The 17,620-nt window shown below is 41.3% G+C and overlaps 1 long non-coding RNA gene across 1 annotated transcript in view; it reads right to left on the bottom strand.

The window, feature by feature from the left end:
* The window catches only part of LOC148148989 (uncharacterized), a 278,572-nt gene that overhangs the window by 51,233 nt on the left and 209,719 nt on the right, over positions 1-17,620 (bottom strand). Inside the window, exon 2 of the long non-coding RNA XR_015758482.1 lies at positions 11,919-11,994. This is a non-coding gene — a long non-coding RNA (uncharacterized LOC148148989). The remainder of the gene's footprint in view (positions 1-11,918; positions 11,995-17,620) is intronic.

Raw genomic sequence — 17,620 nt, 5'->3', positions numbered from 1 at the left:
TTAAAGTAGTATGGCAGGAATATGTGAACCAGAGGAGTAGACCAGTAGATGCAGAAACTGGGGGAGAGGTAGAAACCAAGGCAAGCATAACTAAGAACAAGAACAGGCAGGAAATGCTGCTGAAAAAAGCAGGTGAAGTCACCTGAAGTGGAGCTGTTTCTATACAAAAAAAGTATAATGGGAAAGGGAGATGAACTTAGAGCTTTGGTTAGTACTTGGAACTATGACATTATTGCAGTTATGGAGACTTGGCTGAAAGAGGGACAGGACTGAATATCCCAGGATTTAGATGTTTCAGGTGTGATAGAAAGGGATGTAAAAGAAGTGGGGGATTTGCATTACTGGTAAAGGAATATCTCATAGCTGTGCTGAGGGAGGATACATCAGAGAACTCATGCAGCGAGGCAATATGGGTAGAACTCAGGAACAGGAAAGGTGAAATCACAATGCTGGGGGTAGATTACAGCCTCCCAACAGCCATTGGGAGAAAGAAGAGAGAATTTGTAGACAGATTTTGGAAGATGTAAAAACAGCAAGGTTGTTGTAGTGGGTGATGTTAACTTCCCCTATATTGACTGGGACTCACTTTATGCTGGGGTTTGGATGGGGAAAAATTTGTAAGGACCATTCAGTAAGGTTTCTTGACACAGCATACAGCATCTGGTTTTGGGAAATGAGCCCAACCAGGTGAGTGACGTTTCAGTGGGGAGCATGTTGGGAAGGGTGACCATAATACAGTGAGTTTTAAGATACTCAAGATAACAGCAGTCCTCGGGTGAAGCTGTTAAACTGGGGGAAGGCAAACTACAACAATATTAGACAGGAAGTGAAGAATGTTGATTGGAGGTGGCTATTTGAGGGGAAATCCACATCGGACATATAGGAGCATTTCAAACGACAGTTGACAAGAGTTCAGGAGTGGCATGTTCCTGCAAGAATTAAGGATAGGTATGGCAAGTTATGTGAACCTTGGATGACCAGGATGTTACAACCTTGGTCAAAAAGAAAAAGGAAGCATATGTTAGGTCTAAGAGGATGGGAACTGATAAAACCCTTGAAGTATATAAGGAAAAAAGGAAAAAACTTAAACAAAGAATTAGAAGGGCTAAAAAGGATCATGAAAAGTTATTAGCAAACAGGATTAAGGAGAATCCAAAGGCTTTTTATACATATATAACAAGCAATAGGGTAGCCAAGGAAAAAATTGACCTACTCGAGGACAAAGGGAATCTATATATACAGCCCAAAGAGAAAGATGAGGTCCTACACAAATATTTTGTGTCGGTGTTCACCAAAGAGAAGGAATTGGTGGAGGATGATCTCAGGGAAGGGGGTGTCAGATCTCTAATCCAAGTTGCTATTATAAAGGAAGAGATGTTTTGTGTCTTCAAAAGTATTAAGGTAGATAACTCCGTGGAACCTGATGGGATCTATCCCAGGATACACTACTTAAATAGTGTCTCCCACCCATCCTCCTCCTCCAACCAAAAAAAAGTTCAATGTGCCAGATTGGTAAGGTTACTAGTTTTTTAAAATTCTTTGTTTCTCAATGGTCTCTTTGGGAATTTAGAATAGTGGGAATGGTGGCAGTTGAATGTTCCTCCTGCATAATGTGGGAGGTGAGGGTCTTTGAAAACCACATTAGGGAACTGGAGCTGGAGCTGGATGACTTTCGGATCATTCGGGAGGCAGAGGGGGTCATTGAGAGGAGTTACAGGAAGGTAGTCACACCTCGGGAAGCAGATGGGTTACAGTCAGGGGACGGAAAGGGAACCAGCAGGTAATGCAAGGAACCCTTGTGGCCGGTCCCCTCAATAACAAGTATACCATTTTGGATATTGTTGGGGGAGGAAAATAACTTACCAAGGATAAGTAATGGGATACAAGTCTCTGGCACAGAGTCTGTCCCTATTGCTCAGAAGGCAAGTGGGGAGAGGAGCAGAGCATTAGTTATTGCGGACTCCATAGTTAAGGGGACAGATAGAGGTTCTGTGGGAATGAGAGAGACTCACGTTTGGTGTGTTGCCTCCCAGGTGCCAGGGTTCGTGATGTCTCCGATCGTGTTTTCTGGATCCCTGAGGAGGAGGGGGAGCAGCCCCAAGTCGTGGTCCTCATAGGTACTAATGATATAGGTAGGAAAAATGATGGGGATTTAAGGCAGAAATTCAGAGAGCTAGGGTGGAGGCTTAGTGCTAGAACAAACAGTGTTGTTATTTCTGGTTTGTTGCTCATGCCACATGCTAGCAAGGCGAGGAATAGGGAGAGAGAGGAGTTGAACACGTGGCTACAGGGATGGTGCAGGAGGGAAGGTTTCAGATACCTGGATAATTGGGGAAATTTGCCAAAGCTGTTCGGGAGGGTTTAAACTAATTCAGCAAGGGGATTGGAACCTAAATTGTAGTTCCAGTGTCCAGGAGGTTGAGAGTAATGAGGTCAGAAATGAGGTTTCAAAGTTACAAGAGTTTACTTGCAAGCAGGAAGATGGTTGGTGGTGTGTCTACTTCAACACCAAGAGCATCTAGAATAAAGTAGTTGAATTTGCAGCATGGGTTGGAATCTATGAGTTCCATGTTGCGGCCATTTCAGAGACATGGATAGAGCAGGCATAGGAATGGTTGTTGCAGGTTCCAGGTTTTAGATATTTCAGTAAGAACAGAGAAGATGGTAAAAGAGGGGGAGGTGTGACATTGTTAGTCAAGGACAGTATTATAGTGGCAGAAAAAGGTTTGAGGGCTCATCTACTGAGGTAGTATGGGCTGAGGTTAGAAACAGGAAAGGAGAGGTCACCCTGTTGGGAGTTTTTTATAGCCTCCGAAAAGTTCCAGAGATGTAGAGGAAAAGATAGCAAAGATAATTCTGGATAAGAGCGAGAGTAACAGGGTAGTTGTTATGGTGGACTTTAAATTTCCATATATTGAGTGGAAATACTATAGTTTGAGTACATTAGATGGGCCAGATTTTGTTCAACGTGTGCATAATGGTTTCCTGACACATTATCTAGAAAAACACAGCAGGCCAGGCAGCATCCAAGGAGCAGGAGAATCGACTTTCCGGCCATAAGCCCTTCCTGAAGAAGGGCTTATGCCCGAAATATCAATTCTCCTGCTCCTTGGATGCTGCCTGGCCTGCTGTGTTTTTCCAGCACCACACTTTTCAACTCTGGTCTCCAGCATCTGCAGTCCTTACTTTCTCCACATTATCCAGACAAGCCAACAAGGGTTGAGGCCAAATTGGATTTGGTACTGGGTAATGAACCAGGTCAGTTGTTAGATTTGGAAGTAGGTGAGCACTTTGGTGATAGTGACCACAATTTGGTTATGATTACTTTAGTGATAGAAAGGGATAGGTACGTGACACAGGACAAGAGTCATTGCTGGGGTAAAGGCAAATATGATGTGATTAGGCAAGGTTTAGGATGCATAGGATGGGGAAGGAAACTGCAGGGGATGGGCACAATTTGAAATATGGAGCTTATTCAAGGAACAGCTACTGTATATCCTTGATAAGTATGTCAAGCAGGGAGGAAATAGTTGAGTGAGGGAGCCATGGTTTACTAAAGAAGTTGAATCTCTTGTCAAGAGGAAGAAGAAGGCTTATGTTAGGATGTACAAAGTTAAAAATCACACAACACCAGGTTATAGTCCAACAGGTTTAATTGGAAGCACACTAGCTTTCAGAGCGACGCTCCTTCATCAGGTGATAGTGGAGAGCTCGATCGTAACACAGAATTTATAGCAAAAATTTACAGTGTGATGTAACTGAAATTATACATTGAAAAATTGATTGTCTGTTAAGCCTTTCATCTGTTAGAATACAGTAATAGTTTCACTTCTTTCATGTGTAAATCACAAAACCTTTTTTTTAAAGTTGCATTCTCGGGTTAGCTGTTAACAATGGTGATAGCTAGACAATGTGTTGAAGGTATTAGCCCCCTGTGTTCTCTGTCTATGCCATGATGTTAAGATTGATTCTAATCTAAAAAGTGAGATAACGGAGTTTTACATAAATTCATTCAAAAACTGCATGAATGTATGTAAAACTCCGTTATCTCACTTTTTAGATTAGAATCAATCTTAACATCATGGCATAGACAGAGAACACAGGGGGCTAATACCTTCAACACATTGTCTAGCTATCACCATTGTTAACAGCTAACCCGAGAATGCAACTTAAAAAAAAAGGTTTCGTGATTTACACATGAAAGAAGTGAAACTATCACTGTATTCTAATAGATGAAAGGCTTAACAGACAATCAATTTTTCAATGTATAATTTCAGTTACATCACACTGTAAATTTTTGCTATAAATTCTGTGTTACGATCGAGCTCTCCACTATCACCTGATGAAGGAGCGTCGCTCTGAAAGCTAGTGTGCTTCCAATTAAACCTATAACCTGGTGTTGTGTGATTTTTAACTTTGTACACCCCAGTCCAACACCGGCATCTCCAAATTATGTTAGGATGAGACATGAAAGCTCAGTTAGGGCGCTTGAGAGTTATGAGTTAGCCCGGAAGGACCTAAAGAGAGAGCTAAGAGGAGCTGTGTGGGGACATGAGAAGTCATTGGCAGATAGGATCAAGAAAAACCTAAAACTTTCTACAGGTATATCAGGAATAAAAGAATGAGTAGAGTAAGATTAGGGCCAATCAAGGATAGTAATGGGAAGTTGTGTGTGGATTCTAAGGAGGTAGGGGAAATGCTAAATTAATATTTTTCGTCATTTTGGAAAAAGACAATGTTGTCAAGGAGAGTACTGAGATACAGGCTCTTAGACTAGATGGGATTGAGGTTCACAAGGAGGAGGTGTTAGCAATTCTGGCAAGTGTGAAAATAGATAAGTGCCTTGAACTGGATGGGACTTGGGACTAGATTGGGTTGGGATATCTGGTTTGCATGGACGAATTGGACCGAAGGATCTATTTCCATGCTGTATATCTCTATGACTCTATGACTCTATGACTCTATGACTGAGTTTCAGAGCCATGAGGTCATGCTGCAGCTGTACAAAACTTTGGTGCACTTGGAGTATTGCATACAGTTCTGATCACCACATTATAGGAAGTATGTGGAAGCTTGGGAGAGGGATCAGAGGAGATTTACTAGGATTTTGCCTGGTATGGAATGAAAGTTTTACGAGGAAATGCGGAGGGACTTGAGGCTTTTTTCATTTGAGAGAAGAAGGTTGAGAGGTGACTTAATAGAGACATAGAAGATCATCAGAAAATTAGATATGAGGGACAGTGAGATGGCGATGGCTAACATGAGGGGACATAACTCTAAATTGAAGGGTGATAGATATAGGACAGATATCAGAGGTAGTTTCTTTATTTTGAGAGTAGTAGGGGTGTGGAATGGCCTGCCTCCAATAGTAGTAGATTTGCCAATTTTAAGGGCATTTAAATGGTCATTGGATAAACATATGGATGAAAATGAATAGTGTAAGACAGATAGGTTTCAGATTGGTTTCACAGGTCAGCGCAAAATCGAGGGCTGAAGGGCCTGTAATGTTCTATGTTCTATATGTTTTATGATACTGAGGAAGGCAAGAGAACAAATTGCTGAAGCATTGGCAGACACCTTTGTGTCCTATATGGCCAAAGGTGAGGTCCCAGAGAACTGAAGATTCGCCAATGTTCTCCCATTGCTTAAGAAAGGTAACAGGGATAATCCAGGAAATTACGGGCATGTGAGCCTCACGTTAGTGGTATGGAAACTATTGGAAAAGATTCTCAGAGACAAGATCTATACATTTAGAAGAAAGTGGACTTATAAGTGATAGACAGAATGGTTTTGAACAGGGCAGCGGTCGTGCCTCACTGACTTGTACAAATTATTTGAGGAGGTGACGAAGATGATTGATGGAAAAGCAGTTAGATGTTGTCTACATGGACTTCAGTAATGCATTTGTTAAGGTCCCTCATAACAGACTGGTACAAAAGATATCTGGGTGAGCTGGTAAGATGAATACAGAGCTGGCTTAATCGTAGGAAACAGGTTAGCTGTGGAAAGATGCTTTTCAGAATGGAGGACTATGACTACTGGTGTTCCATAGGGATCACTGCTAGGACCTCTGAGGTTTGTAGTCTACATAAATGATTTGGAGGAAAATGTAGCTGGTCTAATTAGTAAGTTTGCAGACGATACAAATAATGGTGGTCACCACATTATCAGAAGGGTGTGGATGTTTTGGAGAGGGTTCAGAAGAGATCTACTAGGATGTTGCCTGGTATGGAGCGAAAGTTTTACAAGGAAAAGTGGAGGGACTTGAAGCTGTTTTCGTTCGAGAGAGGAAGGTTGAGAGGTGACTTAATAAAGGCATAGAAGATCATCAGAAGATTAGATACGATGGACAGTGAGAACCTTTTTGCACAGCTGGCGATGGCTAACATGAGGAGACATAACTCTAAGTTAAGGGGTGATAGATATAAGACAGATGTCAGAGGTAGTTTCTTTACTCAGAGTAGTAGGGGTGTGGAACACACTGCCTGCAACAGTAGTAGACTCGCCAATTGTAAGGGCATTTAAATGGTCATTGGATAAACATATGGATGGAAATGGAATAGTGTAAGATAGATAGGTTTCAGATTGGTTTCACGGGTCAGCACAAAATCGAGGGCTAAAGAGCCTGTACTGCACTGTAATGTTCTATGTTCTATATGTTTTATGATACTGAGGAAGGCAAGAGAACAAATTGCTGAAGCATTGGCAGACACCTTTGTGTCCTATATGGCCAAAGGCGAGGTCCCAGAGAACTGAAGATTCGCCAATGTTCTCCCATTGCTTAAGAAAGGTAACAGGGATAATCTAGGAAATTACAGGCATGTGAGCCTCACGTTAGTGGTATGGAAACTATTGGAAAAGATTCTCAGAGACAAGATCTATACATTTAGAAGCAAATGGATTTATAAGTGATAGACAGGTTTTGAGCAGGGCAGAGGTCGTGCCTCACTGACTTGTACAAATTATTTGAGGAGGTGACGAAGATGATTGATGGAAAAGCAGTTGATGTTTGACAGATTAGATTATTAGATTAGATTACATTACAGTGTGGAAACAGGCCCTTCGGCCCAACAAGTCCACACCGACCCACCGAAGCACAACCCACCCAGACCACGACATTTACCCCTTACCTAACACTATGGACAATTTAGCATGGCCAATTCACCTGACCTGCACATCTTTGGACTGTGGGAGGAAACCGGAGCACCCGGAGGAAACCCAGGCAGACACGGGGAGAACGTGCAAACTCCATTACTGCCTACATGGAATTCAGTAATGCCTTTGATAAAGTTCCTCATTACAGACTGGTACAACAGGTGAAGTCAAATCGTATCTGGGTGAGCTGGCAAGATGAATACAGAACTGGCTTAATCATAGGAAACAGAGGTTAGCTGAGGAAAGATGCTTTTCAGAATGGAGGACTATGACTAGTGGTGTTCCATAGGGATCACTGCTAGAACCTCTGAGGTTTGTAGTCTACATTAATGATTTGGAGGAAAATGTAGCTGGTCAAATTAGTAAGTTTGCAGACGATACACATAATAGTGGTCACTACACTACCAGAAGGCTGTGGATGCTTTAGAGAGGGTACAGAAAAGATTTATCAGGATGTTGCCTGATGTGGGGAATTTTAACTCTGAAGAAAGGTTGGATATACTGGGTTTGTTTTCACAGGAACACAGGAGGTTGAGTGCCGATCTGATGCAAGTTTATAAGATTGTGAGTGGTATGAGTAGAGTGGAAAGTATGAAGCTTTTTCCCAGGGTGGAGGTGTCAATTACTAAGTTGAAAAGTGTGGTGCTAGAAAAGCACAGCAGGTCAGGCAGCCTCTGAGGGGCAAGAGAATCGACGTTTCGGGCATAAGTCCTCCATCGTGAAGGGCTGACCTGCTGTCCTTTTCCAGTGCCACATGTTTTGACTCTGATCTCCAGCATCTGCAGTCCTCACTTTCTCCAGGTCACGTACTAAGGGACATAGGTTCAAAGTTCAATGAAGTTTAAAAGAGATGTGCAAGGCGACAGACAAAGGGTGATGAGTGCTGAGAATATGCTGCCAGAGAAGGTGGTGGAAGCAGGCACAATAGCAGCATTCAAGAAACACCTGGATGAATACATGAATAGGAAGAGAATAGAGGGGTATGGATCCTGTAAGTGAAGACAGGTTTAGTTTGGAAGGGCAAAATGTGTCGGCACAGGCTTGGAGGGCAGAAGGGCCTGTTCCTGTGCTGTATTTTCCTTTGTTCCTTGTTCTTCTTGTCCCTTACTCTGACGCTATGCCCTTAGGTCCTAACTCTCCTGGTAGAGGAAACATCTTCTCCACTCAATCCCAGCATCTCAGTATTTTATAAGTTTGAATGCAATTCCCTCCTAATCCTTCTAAACTCCATCTGGTACAGAGCCAGAATCCTCAAGTTCTCCTCACATGACAAGCCCTTCATCCCTTCTTTCATTCCTTTGGATCCCCTCCATGGCCATCTGTTCTTAAGTATGAGGATCTAAACTGCTCACAATCTTACAAATAGATGAGAGTTGTAAGACTGGAGAAGGTTACAGACGCAGCAAGGGCATAGATAAATTTGACAAATTTGGTCCAAAATAGAGGCATTGCTTGACTGATTGCCCAGTGTACATCAATGTGTACAATGATGATGGGTGAATGGGACTATGGGTGAGAAAAGAAGAGAAAGTGAGGACTGCATATACTGGGGATTAGAGTCAAGAATGTGGTGCTGGAAAAGCAGAGCAGGTCAGGCAGCTTCCAAGGAGCAGGAGAATCGACATTTCGGGCATAAGCCCTTCATAGGAGCCTTCCATTCCTGATGAAGGGCTTGTGCTTGAAATGTCAATTCTCCTACTCTTCGGATGCTGCCTGACCTGCTGTGCTTTTCCAGCACCACACTCTTGACTATGGGTGAGAAAGGCATGGACGAGACATTTTGAATGCCTTTAATTTTAAATTGTATTTTCTTTGATGTTCAAGATGGACATCTATTTTATTGTAAGAAAAAATTTTAATGCACCCAGAACCAGCACTTAAAATTTTAGCTATCAATTTCTGTCTCTATTTTCTATATTGTCATGCCCAGAAGGCATGAAGGAACAAGAACAAGAGCAATACGGCTCTTCCCTTCCAATTCACGTGTTCGTTCAGGTGCTTCTTGAATGCTGTTATTGTGTCTGCTTCCACCATCTCCTCTGGCAGCATGTTTCAAGCACTCACCACCCTTTATGTGAAAACTTGCCTTGCATTTCTCTTTTAAATTCCCCCTCCCCCATCCCTCACACCTTGAAACTGTGTCCCATAATAATTGACTCCTCCACCCCTCCACCCTGGGGAAAAAAGCTTCATACTTTGCATTCTATTCTTGCTATTCAGAATCTTATAAACTTCTATTAGGCCACCCCTCAGCATCCTGTCTTCCAGTCTATCAGCCTTTCTTCAAAGCTAAAATTCCCCAACCAGGCAACATCCTGGTAAACCTTTTCTGTACCCTCTCCAAACCATCCATATCCTTCTGGTAGTGTGGTGACCAGAACTGTATGCAATAAAAAAGGAAGATCCTAATTTTTTTTGTGAAAGCTATATCTTGTTTAAATAGATTTTCCTTTTTAAAAAATGACTCTTGTTGGAGTTAAAATGGTTGCTATTGAACCATTTTATTAACAATTACCAGGACAAAAGCTAAATCCTCTTCTCTCTGGTATGTAACAGCATAGGTCAACCAGAAAAAGTATTCAATTTTAACACTCCTTCTTGGCTATGACTCCCTCTTGGCTGGACAGCCAGTTTGCAATGCACAGTGATGCCAACAGCATGGGTTCAATTCCGATACCATGGAGGTGATTGTGAAAGACTCGCCTTTTCAAGCTCTCCCCTCACCTGAGGCATGGTGAGCTTCCTGTTAAACTGTCACCAGACAACTCTCTCTCCAATGAGAGAGCAGCCTCATAGTCTGGTGACTAAGGTGACTCTACCTTGTCTATGACAACATCTATTTCATGTTTTTTTGTCTACATTTTTGAATTCTGTTTTGTGACTTTGTTGTTTTAGTTTCATTTTGTGGTTTAGAAACTGTGGTAATTACAGTATTTGTATTAGAAACATCCTATCACTGCTTTCCAAATGCTCACCTAATAATTGACTCCAGCATTTTCTGCACCCCTGATGTCAGACTAACCAGACTATAATACTCCATTTTCACACTCCTTTTTTTTATGAAAAACGGCATGACATTAGCAACCCTTCAGTCCATGGGAACTCTTCCAGAGCCTATAGAATGATCACCAATGTGTCCACTATTTTTAGGGCCAGTTCCTTAAGTACTCCAGAATGCAGAGCATTGTGCCCTAGGGACTTGTTGCGTTTTAATTCCAACAGTTGCCCCAATATTATTTCCTGACTGATAAGGATTTATTTCTGGATGTATCACTACTTGGTATGGCAACTGTACCATTCAAGATCGGAGACAGTAACAGAAAGAGCAACTGGTGGATTTCACCAGTTTCCTCATTTCCCCTTCCCCCACCTCACCCCAGCTCCAACCTTCCAGCTCAGCACCGTCCTCATGACCTGTCCTACCTGCCTATCTTCCTTTCCACCTATCCATTCCACCCTCCTCTCTGACCTATCACCTTCATCCCCTCCCCCACTCACCCATTGTACACATTGCTACCTTTCCCCACCCCCCTCTCTGACCTATCACCTCCATCCCCACCCCTATTCACAATAGTACTCTATGCTATTTTCTCCCCACCCCCACCCCCCTCTCATTTATCTCTTCACTCTGCAGTCACCCTCCCTCTATTCCTGATGAGGGGCTTTTGCCCGAAACGTCGATTTTCCTGCTCCTTGGATGCTGCCTGACCTGCTGTGCTTTTCCAGCACCACTCTAATCTATACTCTGGTTTCCAGCATCTGCAGTCCTTGTTTTTACCCAGAAAGGGCAACCTCCCATCTATAAAATCCATCTATCAGGCCCGCTGTCAAGGAAAGGCCGCCAGCATTCTCAAAGATCCATTCCACAGTGGCAATGTTTTTCTACAACCTCTACCATCTGGGAGAAGCCTTAACACACGCACCAGCCGGTTTTGAAACAGTTTCTACCCTATTGTTGTTAGAATACTGAATGGACTCACAAACCCTTAACATTCGCCTATACCTGTATTTTTGTTTTTGCTGCTGTTTACCTATTATTTACGTATCTATAATACTTAACTCTGTGATCTGCCTGTATTGCTCGCAAGACAAAGCTTTTCACTGTGCCTCGGTACAAATGACAATAAATTCAATTCAATTCAATTCATACTTGACCCCGCCTCCCCCATCCCCTTGCATTTCTGAAAGGTTATTTGTGTCCTCCTCGTTGGACAGATCAAAAGTATTTGTTCAATTGATCTGCCATCTCTGTTGTCCATTAAGAATTCACCTGATTCTAACTGTAGGCCCTTCTGAGGGGCCTACATTTATCTTCAATAGTCTTTTTCTCTTCACATATCTACAGAAGCTTTTGTAGTCAGTTTTTATATTTTCGGCAAGCTTACTCTTGTCACTTGCATTGTTCACTTTTGTATTCTCATGTATACTTGTAATATTGTCAGAAGCCAAATTTGGTTAAACTGTTTTGCTGCAATGAAACACCTTGCCTTAATGTTACAGAGTTGACTGAGAAGCCTCTTACTGACTACTACCAAATTACTTTAACAGTCCTCGCACTTTACATAGAAAAACAACCTGTGGTGGTGAAACTCAATGACAAAATTATGTATCATGAAGGTCCACTTGGTGTTGTGTTTTTATTTGGTAAGTGCAATGTCCCCTCACAGATGCATTGCTTGATAAGTACCTTAACATCATCATATCTCGGGTGTTGATGGACTTTTGTCCATTCTTAATAATGGTGATTGATAATGTCACCTTACCTTTATTTGATTCCTTTTGTCTCCTGTGGTATATTCCATTTCTTTAACCTTAGTTAGTTTCTCTGCAATACTATTCCTAGGATAGAAAGGATAGTAAAGTGATGTTTCCATTCTATGGGATTGGTAGTAACTCTGTGGAGCACAAAGCTTGCACAACAGTGGATGGGTAAATTGTAGCATATTGCAAATATCTCCAGAAGTTTCTCCAGAACCTTTGTTTGACCCATTAGACTACACACTGTAGAACACAGAAATAGGGCTTTTGGCCCATCGAGTTTGCTCTGCCATTTGATGAGATCATGGCTAATCTGATAACACTGTTTGTGTGGGTCTTTGTTGAATGCCTTGTGGAAATCCAAATATATTATATCCACTAGTTCCACTTTATTGACCCTGCTTGTTACCTTCTCAAAGAACTGTAATAAATTTGTCAGGCATGATTTCTCCTTTGTGACGTTATGCTGACACTACTTTATTTCTTAGTCTTTTCAAATGCTCTGCTGTTACATTCTTTATGTTCACTTTGTCTCTCTTTTCCTTTTGATATATCTAAAGAATTTCTTGCTGTCTATTTTGATATTATTTCAGTTTGTCCTTACAGGTTTTTCTCGGCTCATACTCTGTTGGCTTTTAAAACTTACTCTATCCTATGGCTTCCCATAACGTACACGTTTTCTTTCAATTTGATACTATCCTTAACCCCAAGCACGGTGCACCATTCAGAGCATGCAATCTCCATACAGACAGACCCAAAGCTGGAATGAAGCCCAGGTCCCTGGTACTGTGAGGTAGCCGTGCTAATCACTCAGTCACCTTACCACCCAATATAATTATCCTTTTTTTTAAGCACAGTTGTTTCCAAACCAAATTTCTCAATCTCAAACTGAATGCTAAATTCTACGATATTAGGATCACTGATTCAGAGGCACCTCTCTTACTTTGAGACAATTTATTAAACATGCCGCATTACATATTACCAGATTCAAAATAGTCTGATTCCTGGTTGGATGCATAACTTATGAATAACATAAGTTATGCATAACTTATGCATAACATAAGAAACTGCCCCAGACAGATTGAATGAATTCTTCCTCATGACCACCTTTTTCAATTTGATTTTCTCAATCTACATGAAGATTGCACTTATCAATCATTAGGGAACTACCTTTTTTACATACAGGTAGTTCTTCTATAATGTGATGATTACGTTCTTGTGAAGCCCTGCATTGTAGAAAAATTACGCTTTAGAAACAGCACTTGAAGTGTAGGCAATGTATTCGCATTACAGCCAATACATGTTTTAAAAGTTTGTGCTTTGGAAACAATGTCACCAATTCATCAATTGTGCTAAGGTGAATTCTCATTAACGAAATGCACATTATAGCAGAAAGACCTATACCCTCATTATCTCATGATTTATTCTCTGTCTTACAAAACAGCTGCTGTAAAGAGCCTGTACGCTACTCCCATCGTTAGCTACAGTCAGAGGCTATAAACTACTGCCACCAGTTCATTACATTTCTGATCTTTTCCCTTGGCCGTAAAAATGTTTTACAATAATCGCCCTTACAAACAAGCTCCGCTTCCAGTATTAGTATCCACGGATATTGAAAGAATTGGGTATCGGGTGGGGCATGTAATGGGCAACTGATGTAATATTGTGATTTTGAATCTAGTACCTGTCAAATTTCACTCCATTCTGTGTTCAATTGCTTCCAAAGTTTGAAACCTCAACATCCGCGTTTTTGCCTGCTCAATTCAGATTTTTCCACAGTGGCGTCATTCACTTTGAGAGTGACATTAAGTGAAGGTATATGATGAGCAATGGTCTACCTATTGTACTGAATTTCCTATTAGTTGATATCAATTGAAAGGACAATTGGACGAATGTTTAATAGGTGGATAATTTAAAATCATCTGTTCTTACTCCATTGTTACATGTTGAAATGACCTGTCACCTCACTTTATTTCCAATTATGCTTGGTCTTCTGATTATGTGACCTCTCCCCTTTCCCATAATTATTTACTCATTCACAAAGAACAAAAAAAGTACAAAACAGTAACCTTCAGCCCACCAAGACTGCAACAAGACATGATCCTTTCTAAACTAGAAACCTTTTGCCTCTATGCAATCCATATGCCTCTATCCTCTGCCTATTCATATGTGTCAAATGCCTCCTAAACATTATTTGGAGATGCCAGTGTTGGACTGGGGTGTACAAAGTTAAAAATCACACAACACCAGGTTATAGTCCAACAGGTTTAATTGGAAGCACACTAGCTTTCGGAGCAACGCTTCTTCATCAGGTGATTGTCACCTGATTGTCACCTGACAAAAACGCGGCAGGCAAAAACGCGGATGTTGAGGTTTCAAACTTTGGAAGCTAGTGTGCTTCCAATTAAACCTGTTGGACTATAACCTGGTGTTGTGTGATTTTTAATCTCCTAAACATTGTTATTGTATCTGCCTCCACCCCGTCCTCTGGCAGTGCATTCCAGACACTACCCTCTGTATAAAGTACTTGCCTCACACATCTGTTTTAAATTTTCCCCCTCTCACCTTAAACTTATGATCCGTTCAAGTTGATATTTCTACCTTGGGAAGAATACAGACTATCCATTCTATTGATGCTTGTCATAATTTTATAAACTTCTATCAGATCGACCCCTATCCTTTGATGTTCAGGTGAAAACAAAACAGGTTTGTCCAATCTCTCCTCATAGCTAAGATACTTCAATAGCTAAGATACCAGGCAATGTCCTGGTAAACCATTTCTTTACCCTCTCCAAAGTCTCTACATATTTCTGGTACTGTAGCGATCATAACTGGACACAATATTTCAAATCTGGCCTAACTAAAGTTCTATACAGCCGCAACATGACTTGTCAATTTTTATACTCTGTACCCCAACTGAAAAAGGCTGGCATGCCTTTTGCCTTCTTGACCACCTTATCCACTTGTGTTTCAACTTTCAGGAAACTATGGATCTTTATGCCTAGATCCATCTATATGTTGTTGCAACTAAGGGTTCTACCATTTACTATATACTTCCCTCCTGTATTAGATATTCCAAGATGCATCACATCACATTTATTTGGATTATACTCTATCTGCTATTTCTTTGCTCAAGTCTCTAGCCTATCTGTATCCTGTTGTATCTTCTGCTAATCGTTCTCACTACCCACAGTTTCTGCAATCTTTGTTCTTAAACTTACTAATCAGGTCACCAACATTCTTCTCCAAATCATTTATATATATTACAAACAACAGGAATTGAATTAGCTTTTTTGTCACATGTACTCAAATGAGTACTCAAATGAGTTTATAAGTCATCACTTATAGCGCCATCTTCATTACAATGGTATCTAGGTACAGCTTCTTCAGTTACAAGATTTGTTACAGTGTAACAATGTCACCAACATATGGCACCATCTTTGGTACAGATATCTAGGTACACAATCATTAGTTACAGACTAAAGAAATGAAGAATAAAATGAAGATTACATTACAGCTAATCACAGTATGACTATAGGTCAGAGCAACAAGAAGCAAAGTTAAAAAGACACATTGCAGTCTCTCTCCAAGGGCTCTCTGCAGCAGACCAGCACAGAAGGCCTCCACATGGTCTGCTCATTTGCCACCGCCATGCTCCGCACTGGGCTACCACCACGCTCCACGCTGATTCCTGTGGAACACCACTGATCACAGATCTTCAGTCAGAAAAGCATCCTTCCATCACTCTTTGTCTTATATTAAGGCAATTTTATATCCATTGTACCAGCTCACTGTGGATCCCACGTGACTTCACCTTTTGGATCAGCCTGCCATGAGGAACTTTGTCAAAAGCCTTGCCTAAGTCCATACAGACAAAATCTACCACCCTGCTCTCATCAATCATCTTCATCACTTCTTCAAAAATCTCTTAATTTTGTGAGATACAACTTTCCCCACACAAACCATGCTGCTTATTACTAATAAGTTCATTTCATTCTAAATGTGAGTAAATCCTATGCCAAAGAATCTTCTCCAATATATTCCCAATGCTGACCTAAGGATCCCCGGCCTGTAATTTCCCAGATTATCGTAATTGCTCTTCTTAAACAAAGGAACAACATTAGCTATACTCCAGTCCTCTGAGACCTCTCCTGTGATAATAAGATTACAAAGATATCATACAAGGCCACAGCAATTTTCTCTCTTGCCTCAATCTGCATTCTGGATAGATCCCATCAGAATGTGAGGATGTGTCTACCTTAATACTTTTCAAACTACCCAACACCACCTCCTTTTTTTGAATTGACATGTGCTAGAATGTCAATACAGAGTATACCTCTCCAAGATTGACCATCCATCAGAATCTTCTCCTTTGTGAATACCAATGCAAAGTATTTGTTAAGGACCTCACTCACTTCATCCGGCTCCACGCATAAATATGGTCCTTTGTCCTTGATTGGACCTACCCTTTCCCTAGCTACCCTCTTGTTCCTTGTATAAGTATAAAATGCCTTGGGATTTTACTTAATCCTGTTTGCCAAAGACATTTCATGGCCCCCTTTGGCCCTTCTACTTCCTGTTTGAGTTCCTTCTTGCTATGTTTGTATTGTTTTAGGGCTCTATCTGCCCTATCTACCTTATGAATGCCTCATGTTTCTTTTTGACTAACTTCTGAATTTCTCTTGTCATCCCTGGTTTCCGAATCTTGCTATCCTTTTCCTTCATTTTCATAGGAACATGCTGGTCCTGAACTCTTTAAAAGATTCCCACATGCCAGATGTGAATTCACCCTCAAAGAGCCACTCCCAATCTACACTTCTCAGTTCCTGTATAATATTGTGGTTGTTAGCCTTCCCCCGATTTAGTACTCTCATCCAAGGACTACTCTTGTGCTGATCCATAAGTAACTTAAAACTTATGGAAATATGATCACTGTTCTCGAAATGCTCCCCCATTGAGACTTGAGATCAGCTCATTGCCCAATTCCAGGTCAATCATGGCCCCTTCTCAAGTTGGATTATTTACATGTTACTTCAAAAAAAATCCTTGACACATCTAACAAATTCCCCCTCATCCTAAGCCCTGGCACTAAACGAGTGTTAGTCAACACAAGAGAAGCTAAAATCACCCACCATTACAACCACTTTGTTTTTACACTTTTCCATAATCTGTCCACATATCTGTTCCTTTATCACCTGTTGGCTGTTGGGAGGCCTGTAGTACAATCCCATCTTAGTGATTCCGCCCCTCCTTTCCCTGAGATCTACCCAAGTGGCCTTGCTGGATGAGCCTTCTGAGGTGCCCTCCCTCAGTACTAGCTGTGATATTCTCCCTTATCAATAACACAGCTCTCTCACCTCTTTCAGCTCCATCTCCCTGAAAAACGACTCTAGACCCACAATAAAGTGGTTGATTCTTAACTGCCATCTGGACAATTAGGGATGGATGGTAAGTATTGATCTAGCCAGTGATGCCCACATTTCATGAATAAATAAAAAATGTTTATTAATTCATGCTCTAAGTTCATCTGCCTTACCCACTCCTCACATTAACATCTCCCTGTCTTAGTCTGACTGGCCTTTGTATCTGACTCCTCCTTGGTCATTTTACTTGCTAACCTATTGTCTACTTCCCACACCCCACTATGACACTAATTTAAATTCTCCCAAGCGGCACAAGCAAACCTCCCTCCAAGATTATTGGTGCC

The sequence above is a fragment of the Chiloscyllium plagiosum genome, unplaced genomic scaffold, assembly GCF_037043375.1.
Source record: "Chiloscyllium plagiosum isolate Xiang-an unplaced genomic scaffold, Cpla_swu_hap1 HiC_scaffold_10, whole genome shotgun sequence".
NCBI lineage: Eukaryota > Metazoa > Chordata > Chondrichthyes > Orectolobiformes > Hemiscylliidae > Chiloscyllium > Chiloscyllium plagiosum.
Note: the sequence above shows the minus strand (reverse complement) of the source record. Positions and strands in the feature narration are given on the sequence as shown.